Source organism: Alosa alosa, chromosome 18, assembly GCF_017589495.1.
Source record: "Alosa alosa isolate M-15738 ecotype Scorff River chromosome 18, AALO_Geno_1.1, whole genome shotgun sequence".
NCBI classification, from domain to species: domain Eukaryota; kingdom Metazoa; phylum Chordata; class Actinopteri; order Clupeiformes; family Clupeidae; genus Alosa; species Alosa alosa.
The window spans coordinates 23624803-23634095 of NC_063206.1; the positions used below are offsets into that span (position 1 = coordinate 23624803).

A 9293-nucleotide genomic window follows, 5' to 3' on the forward strand; every position below is an offset into this window, starting at 1 on the left:
AAGGGATATATATTCACCTTCATATCTTTATATGTTTATGTTTGTATAAGAAGGGTGTGTGTATGTGTGTGAGAGAGAGAGAGAGTTAGAGAGAGACAGAGTAGAGAGAGAGAGAGAGAGAGAGAGAGAGAGAGAGAGAGAGACTTTGCTGCCCTTGATTCCTTCCATATGCTGCCATATGTTATCTGTGTGCTTCACATAATAACTTCCACCTCTGCGGGATTAACCCAAGAATTTTATAGACTTTCTTTCATTCTCTTACCCCACCTCCTGCCCCATGCCACCACCCCCACCCCACCCCTTTCTTTTTTTCTACCCTAAATTACAAGTGGCAGCCGTAGTGTCCATTTGGAGAGGGCCACAGCTGCACTCTCTCCCTCTCCCCGTGCTCTGTCCGAGCTCCCCCTCTCGCCACGGGACCCCTCTTTCTTGTGCTAATGGCGGCGCGCTAAGCCAGGGCACCTGGTCCAGGTCAGGTGACCAGGACTACCGCTGTGTGGCACTCCTGGCTGTGCCTGTCCCGTCCTGTCCTGTTGTGGCAGTGGCGGGGCGGGCGAGTGAGCGAGTGAGCGGACGGCCGGTCAGTCGCTGGGGCGGCCATTTTAATCTGATTAGGATCAGCAGAACATGCTCTTCCTCTCTCTGCGGTGTGCGTGACTCAGCCCTCTGACATGATCTAACAAGAGCTCTCTTTGATTATCAACTGCAAAGCGGGAGCAGATGTTTATTGTGGCCATAAAAAATAAAAAAAACGAAGAGGAGAAACAGGAAAGGAGGTGTTCCTCGAGCGGCATGACTCCCCTGAGCTGTACACGAACCTCCTGCGTCTGAAGTCAAGTGGAGCCTCGGGTCGGGTTCATTTATTATTTTGTTCAGAGCAGGACACCCTTGGCCTGAGAATTCAGTAAGGTTAATCTCTCAGTGCATGTCTCTCAGTAAGAGAATCTGAATCTGTGTGAGCAAAAAATGTTGATGACCTAAGACTGACCAAAGCCTCTTAACTTGCGGTGGATACTTTTCAGTGGTGCTTCAAGTCCAACTGAAAGGGGACTGTGGGCTTAATCAAATATTTCCATTGGTTTGTGCCCTTCTCATGAAAACATGACCTCAGCCAACGCACACAAACCCGTCAAAAACATGACATATTTGTAACCAACCCAGAATACTCCTCTCATGAAAATGAAAAATGTGTGCTTGTGTACCTGTTTCTAATAATTAAAGTGCAGATGGGTCTTGTGCAGTTTCAGGATTTTGGCTCTCCAAGATGAAAACATTTTTAAGATCCGTTCCACTAGTGACCTCTGAGAAGTTGCATGCGGCGTGAACAGGTGGAAACAGGCTGCAGAGGAACATTGACTCATCTAGAATCGATTACTGGGAAAGAGGAAGCAGAGATCAGAGGCCGATTTAACAAAATGGACACTTTACGGACACTATCTTTATAGCCATTTATAGAAACACCGCTATGAGGAATTCTTTGAAAACTCAGAATTATCTGAACTCAGTTTCCGACACAGAGAAACTCATGACGGATTTTGTCAATGATTGTCTGCCTTGTAAATCATGGGTAAGGCTCAAAGATCTAGCAGATAACATGTTTGCTTGTATCATGAGACTATTGCACTATAACAGTTTGACTTGTAAAATATGGCACAATTTTGTGGAACTGCACTGAAACAGTGGTTAAGCACTACCAGTCTACAGAGAGTTCACTATGGAACTAGGCAGAGAGCTCCCCACGTTGCTCATCATTTATGATATCCATCTCTTCAAACTTGAATTCCAATCCCATAATTCCAAAAGTCAGCCTCATCGAAAGCTCTCAGAAAACTTGAGAGAGTAGCCAAGTCATGCATATAAATCTCTTGGTGAGTTTGGGATGCTTCCCCCCCTCTCTACTCCTCTTCATGATTATGTACTGAGGAGAGCAGGGAGATAGTGTGGCCATAGATCAGCATGCGTTTGGCGTTTTTGTCTTCAATGGTAAGAGATGGCGGCCAGTCAGTGAAGGGGAAATAAGAGGTTGCGCTGGATCTGAAATAGACAGTGATTCTTTTTTCTTTCTTATTTTGCTTTTCAAAGTTTATCCGGGAGCACAATGGTGGTGGTGCGGCTGAGGGTTCGTAGCCACGAGGATTCCACAGAGATTTGCATTGGCAAAGCAAAGAACAATAATAATAAAGAGAAAAAAAAACAACAGGCTGGCACAGAATGGCTACGAGCCTCGGTCTCAAGAACTGTACACGCGCATTATCTGCAGATTAAACTCAGAGGTTTCTGCGCAGCGTGGAGTCGAACGGAGTGCAGTTCCCATCCTCGGCAGGATTTGCTCTGTCACTGCATATTATGGGTCCGAAGCGCAGGGAGAGAAACTCACTTCACTTCAAGTTCTGCAGCAACACAAAAGCAGGCCCCCGCTTATCTTCAGAGCTTGGGTCTGTCTCTATGGGGATCTGCATGACAGGATCTGGACAGTCTGGCTAATACAGAAGATTTGACTTCACATAAACATAAAATTGTTAATGTCTTATGCGTAGAGTACTTATGAGAGCGCATACAAGAGGAAAGGCCCCTGTCTGATATCATGGCTCTGCTCCCACGGGGGCTTGTGAAGCTGAAGTATTCTTTAAGAGAAATGGGCTCTGTCTGTTGAATGTGGAACTTTATTGCGCTTGGCAGCTCTCTGCAGGACCAGAGACTTCCCTGTGTGTTGAGCGAGAGATAGGGGGGTGTCCTCACAGACACGCCCCCCTGTGAGGATGGATAAGAGAGCAGTTGTCTCCATCTGCACAGTTTCTCACTTTCACACACACAAACACACTTACACTTACACATACACATACACACACACACAAACACACACACACACACACACAGACACACACACACACACACACACACACACACACACACACACACACACACACACACTCACTCACACACACATACAATCAGAGATACATACACACACACACACACACACACACACACACACACACACACACACACACACACATACACTTAGAGATACAAACACACATACACACACATACACTCACTTATTCAGTCACACACACACGGTGTAGCATTTGAGCCGCAGGCTGGCCACATCCAGCACCTAGCTGGGTAAATGTGAGTTGTTGGGCTGCGTTAAACGGTCGCTGGAATGCGATTGAAGTGGTCTGCGGCTCGGCCCGGCGGACAAGGCTCCGTGGCGAAGCCCTCTTCTCTGGCTGGCCTCCCGCCAAGTCCAGCTGCCAGAGCCTACAGGGAGGTAAGACCCTGACCGAGCAATAGAACAGAGAGAAAAAAGAGTAACACTGGAATTAAACGCTAATGGGGCAGAGTCCCAGCGAGGTGTAGAGAAGTCTGACTGGATGTCCGTCAGCCTAAGGTTTTCTCTCCACGATCCCCTCTGTTTTGTTTTTTTTACGCTTCGGGTCTTTTGGGGCTCAAATGAGAAATAGGGTTAATTAGAAGGCAGAGGATGGCTTGTTGTTAAAAGTGTACGATGCAAAAGCAAAAAGCTGTGACACATTACTAAAGAATGAGAAAGGAGACAAGCTGGATGAGCAGTGCGAAAAGATGAGTCAGACGGGATTGAGAATTCGAGTCTCTCAGGCGACATCCCTTTCAAAAAAGAAAAAAAAAGACAACGAAATAAAAAGCGTTCACTTACACACTCTCTCACACCAAAGGGCTGGTGTGTGGTATGAGTTAAATGAGTGGATTGTCTCGGAGTGACACGCTGGGGGTTTGTGTTGTCTGCGTGGGCTGTGATTAATGGGCTAATAAAAGCACCAACGACAGCAGCATCTTGACTGGATTTGCCCGTGTGGCAAACGTGGAAAGACAAAGGGGCTCGCAGCCTTTGCTCCCTCTCTCTCTCTCTCTCTCTCTCTCTCTCTCTCTCTCTCTGTCATGCTGAGGGCTTCAGGAAACTCCAGTGGAAAGAGAGGAGTTTTGGAGACTTTGTAGCACATTCCCTTCTGATAAAAATGTATTATTGGAGAGACAAAAGGGAGGCGTACGCAGAAATGAAGCAGAGCTGGGCCTGGTGCCGACGAGAGCTTGGCCGGATGCCCTGGAAAGCCACACATGAGTGTCTTTAATTGCCAGACAGACCAGAATAATTCTTTCGTAATATGAATTTATACAGTCGTTTTAGCGAGGCTGTAACATGCTGACAAAAACGGCGCTGAATATTGAGGCCTTTGAGTGCCTTAGAGCCAAGAGAGTGGACCAGGGCAGAATAATGTGGACATTGTGAACACAGACTTCACAGTTAAACAATGTGAATGGATAGAGGAAGAGGAGGAAGAAAGGAAATGTGTCAGAGAGATAGAGATGGAGAGATAAAGAGAGAGAGAGAGTATGTGTCAGAGTGGAATGAAAAGTTAGAGAGAGAAACACTTGAGTAGAGAGAGAGAGAGAGAGAGAGAGAGAGAGAGAGAGAGAGAGAGATGATATGCATGTATGAGAAAGGAATAAAAAGTGAGAAAGAGACAAACACAGAGTACTGACCAATTTCAACGCCAGAGCTCTAAACGCTCTAATCTCGTTAAAGTGTGCTCTGGGAGGCCTCTCTCCATAGTGGCAGCCGGCCTTGCCTCGGCCCTTCTCAAGGGCCCATCAATTACGGCCTCCCCTATGGCCCTTTTGCGTGGGGGTGGGGCAGAGGATAGATGTGTTTGTGTCACTTGCTCTCATCTTCAATGATTGATGCTCTGGGGAAGGTCAGGCCTCCCCACTAAGCGGCCCTGCCTCTTCCCTTGACCAACGAAGGTTAGTCTCGGAGGTCTCCAGGATGGCCCACCGATGGTAGGCTCTGAAGGTGAAGACATTGAGCTGATTTTTACACATCGTCCTGGGTGAGGTTCAGCCAGACGATGGGGAAGGGAGAGTGGAGCGCAAGCACTGTCTGCCATGAGATGATAACATGAAAGATTGCTGTATCAGTTATCATTCCTAGAGTGTCCTGAATGCAAGACATGTTTGCTGAGCATTTCATGAACAAATCTCATTGCCAGAGTCACAGAGGGGGGATTGTGTGGAGGAGTGGCTTGTCTTAAAGGCATATTCATGCCCATGTAAACTCCTTAGACCTTATCGTAGACACACAGTTTCTTTCCCTCTCTGGCTGCCTATGTTCGGAACATTTTCTAAAAAGATTCCTATCAGAACAAGGTAAACACAACGCTGAACTTTTTCTCCTCCTACCTCCTGAATCAGGAACATCAGAAACGTTTCTAAAAATAGTCCCAGCTTCGCTGACCAGCACTGATCCATGTTCTGCTGCAGGAGTGCGTGTAACTGGAGGAGCTCAGCCCATCTGCTCCTATCATTATGGCTGTGCCTCAGTGCCTGCTGGATAGGTGTGTGTGTGTGTGTGTGTGTGTGTGTGTGTGTGTGTGTGTGTGTGTGTGTGTGTGTGTGTGTGTGTGTGTGGAGCAGGGCTGCCGAGCGGCGTGCTGGATATATATGACGAGTCTCCTGACTTATGGGAGGCCCCATCGCTCTCTCTCTCTCTCTCTCTCTCTTTCTCTCTCTCTCCCTGTGGCTGAGGGTCCTGTTTGTCCACACACGCCTGCTCCACGCTTCATGTGTGATGGATGCCTCAGTCTCAGGTGAGCAGTAACTTCTCGGCATGGCTGGAGGCCGGGTGGGGAGTGGGGGGTTTTGGGTGGAGTGTGAGGTGGTTAGAAGTGGAAGGTGGGGAGGAGGTGGTGATGGTAGCTGAGAGGACTGGACTTATGATTGTTATTTTTCTGGATGAGGATGCTGCGGCACATGGCACACACAAATACACACACACACACACAAACACACACACACACACACATCATTTTTCCAGGAGTGTGCAAGCGAGAAGCTTTCTGGAAGGAGATGAGACCGGCAGGGGGCCCCGCGGCTGGTTGGAGCCAGATCAGCCTCGGAACATCTCTGGAGGGGGGTGCGCCGCGAGCAGTAAATCTGAGTTTAGTGCGGTGCTTAGTGTTGATGTGTCTATCCAGGCTGGCCAGCTCTGACAAACACCTGCAATTTGCCAAGTTGGATAGAAGAAATGTGAGTCAATTACTAGGTGATGGGAGAGGAGCAGAGAGTGACAGTGAGTTAGAAGTTAGCTGTGTGTGTATATTTATGTGTGTGTGTGTGTGTGTGTGTGTGTGTGTGTGTGTGTGTGTGTGTGCTCTCAGTCCCATCTGTTTCACACTGACACTGACTGATCCCCCAGAGATGTTACTGATGCTAGAGGTCAATATCTCTCCAGCTGCTCCAGTCACTTAATCTCATATAATCTACACAAGAAATGTGAAGATCTCTATCTCATCAATGCAAATATGCTTTAGTCTTTGCTGCAATCAACCAGAGAGCTGTCTGTTGTCAAGTGGAATAAAACAACATTTGAGAAGTCACTACATTTCAAGCCCTATGTTCATGCAGTAGAGTTTGGAAAAGGATGTGGCAAGCATGCAACGTGTTTCTTACATTAAAAGGATTCAAGAAAATCAAAAATTGGTCACAAACAATCTGACAATTACTTACCTTGTTTTATTCCCTAAAAACATTGTGGCTGTTGCCATCATCACTGTAAGTTTTCCCAAATGACAGTGGTTTCACTGGATGTTCAATAGCACAGCAGTAAAAACCAAACTTTAAAACTTATAGGCACTAAACTCCAGACTTGGGCAGTGTGGGGAAGGGGATTTGATCAACCAAAGTAGCCGCCAAATATCGTTAAAGCTCAGTGCCATTAAATTGAATCAAAATATGTAGTGAGACGCACGCTTTCCATTATGCCTAAATATACTCTCTCCACGCATGGCTGACAATAGACTAATAATTATGATCATGGGAGTAATTCTCTAGTAATACTATAATCATGATTACAGACTGAGGACATCCCAAAGATCCTGAAGCCGTTCTGCCCTTCTCCGGTCGGCACGGAAATGGGGGGAAAGGAAAAATAAAAAGCTTCACTTAGAGCCGCACTGCACCGGCGGGCCCATACAGCGTCCTCCATATCTGTTCTATGTTAGTGCCGCACTGCACCGGCGGGCCCATACAGCGTCCTCCATATCTGTTCTATGTTAGTGCCGCACTGCACCGGCGGGCCCATACAGCGTCCTCCATATCTGTTCTATGTTAGTGCCGCACTGCACCGGCGGGCCCATACAGCATCCTCCATATCTGTTCTATGTCAGTGCCGCACTGCACCGGCGGGCCCATACAGCATCCTCCATATCTGTTCTATGTTAGTGGAAAGCCTGAGGGTGAAATGGCGGTAGCAATACAGAGAGGACGATTAGGGTTGGGTGGGTAGATGGATAGGCCAAGCAAAGAGACGAGCGAAAAGCCAGGGGAGAGACTTATCATCCCAGTGTGGCTGCGGAGAAGACCTGTCTGTCTGTATGTCTGTCTGTCTGTCTGTCTGCATTACTGGCAGTTGTGCTTCTCCATCCCTGCTTTTCCCATTTGCCTCCCAAACCACCCAGGCCATGCTGTTTGGGAAGTAAATCAAGAGACTTTTTTCCAATCGTTCACATCCAGGAGCAGACAGAACCATGTCTCACAGCAGATCAGGGACAGAATGAACGAACGACCGAACAGACAGACAGACAGACAGACAGACAGATGGATAGATGGATAGATGGATACAGTAGATAGATTTCATTCCAGTCCTCAATACTATATGTACACAAAACCCACCATTCATTGTGTGAATCAAATACAAAGACATATAATACAAAATAGACATGGAATGCTTTAATTACAATAATTAGACTTTGCATGTGTAATTATAAGCTAGCTATGTTTTTTTTCATAAAGGCAAGGCTGTCATTAGTATGTGTGGGAAGCAGTCTCCTCAAAGATGCAACCTCAGAAACCGATTTACTTTATCCTAGAGCTAATAAATAATGTTTGTGGAACCAAGGAGAACCGCTATTATCAAGGAGATAATTGTTTTCCTAAAGAGATGACAGTCCTGGTTTCGGTGTTGTCATTTTGTTGCTTGGTCTCTGTACATGCTTGGGTTACCCATGTGAAAGTGTTTTTGTCTGTTTGATTTCATGGAGCCACTGGGGTGGTCATGTACTGTATGAGAGGTTTATTTTGTTTTGACAATAGTTAATGGTACTTTATAAACTTGTCTATGTTTTTTACTGGAGGTTTGTCTGCCTGGCATTGTTGGTAAGTGGATGAATGTGTGTATTATGATTTGTGTTTTGTGTGTATGTGCATGTGTGTGTGTGTGTATGTGTGTGTGTGTGTGTGTGTACAGTATGTGTGTGTGTGTGTGTGTGTGTGTGTGTGTGTGTGTACAGTATGTGTGTGTGTGTGTGTGTGTGTGTGTGTGTGTGTGTGTGTGTATGTGTATGTGTGTGTGTGCTGTGTGTGTGTGTGTGTGTGTGTGTGTGTGTGTGTGTGTGTGTGTGTGTGTATAAACATGTGCATGTTAGTAAGAAATTGCAAGTTAGAAAAAAGGTATGTCGACTCGTAAGCCATACTGTCATATAAGTACTGTATAAGAATGCCATCAATAGAATGTAAGAGAAGGAGACAGGGGGGGGGGGCCGAGAGAGAGTGAGAGATTTGGGGAGGAGGAAGTTAGAGGGAGGGAGGGAGGGAGGGAGAAGAAAAGCAAAGAGACGCAGACAGGCCAGAACAAGAAAGAAAAGAAAATATCTAATTGGAATCAAGTGTCCTGAAAAAGTGTGTGGGCGACTGAATTCCGCAAAGCATGCTGGTTTCCTTTCGAGAGCGGAGCGGGTGGGGGTGCCGGGGCGCATGGCACGGAGCGATGGGTGGGTGGCGGGGTTTTGAACTATTAGAAATTCCTCCTGTATGGTATACAGCACTTATTTTAGGGTGGTGAGTTTAAGACTGATGACAGAATGCCAGAGTGCGGGCCAGAACACAACAGGATTTCCAGAGACACCCTCGTCTGTGCGTGTACACTGACAAGAGTCAGGCAAGGCAAGGCAGCCCAGCCCAGCTCAAATGAGAAGTGCATTGCGAACCATGTTTTTGTGTGTGTTACTGACTGCTTGAAGGTGCTGCCAGCAATTCTAATCCAGTATATTTTTGACTAAATTCAGCACATTTCTCCCCACAGTCTTCTAACTGTCCGTTTCATGTGTGGCTAACGTGGCGGATCGTACTAAACCAGTCAATCAACGTGCCGCATTGCGGCCATGCATGTGAGGGGTTTTAATCTGATTGGCTTAAGGCCTTAAATCGACAACCTTTTTCTAGAATTCAGTTTTTTTAATCGGCTGACTCGAAAAGTA

General features: G+C 46.7%; 1 protein-coding gene across 3 annotated transcripts in view; it reads left to right on the forward strand.

Annotated features, from left to right (window-relative positions):
• The first annotated feature begins 3008 nt into the window (after window positions 1-3008).
• The window catches only part of LOC125311180, an 86958-nt gene continuing 80673 nt past the window's right edge, over window positions 3009-9293 (forward strand). For all 3 annotated transcript variants that reach the window (XM_048268974.1, XM_048268975.1, XM_048268978.1), the window contains exon 1: window positions 3009-3274. The gene's annotated coding sequence lies outside the window, so the exon portion shown is untranslated. The remainder of the gene's footprint in view (window positions 3275-9293) is intronic.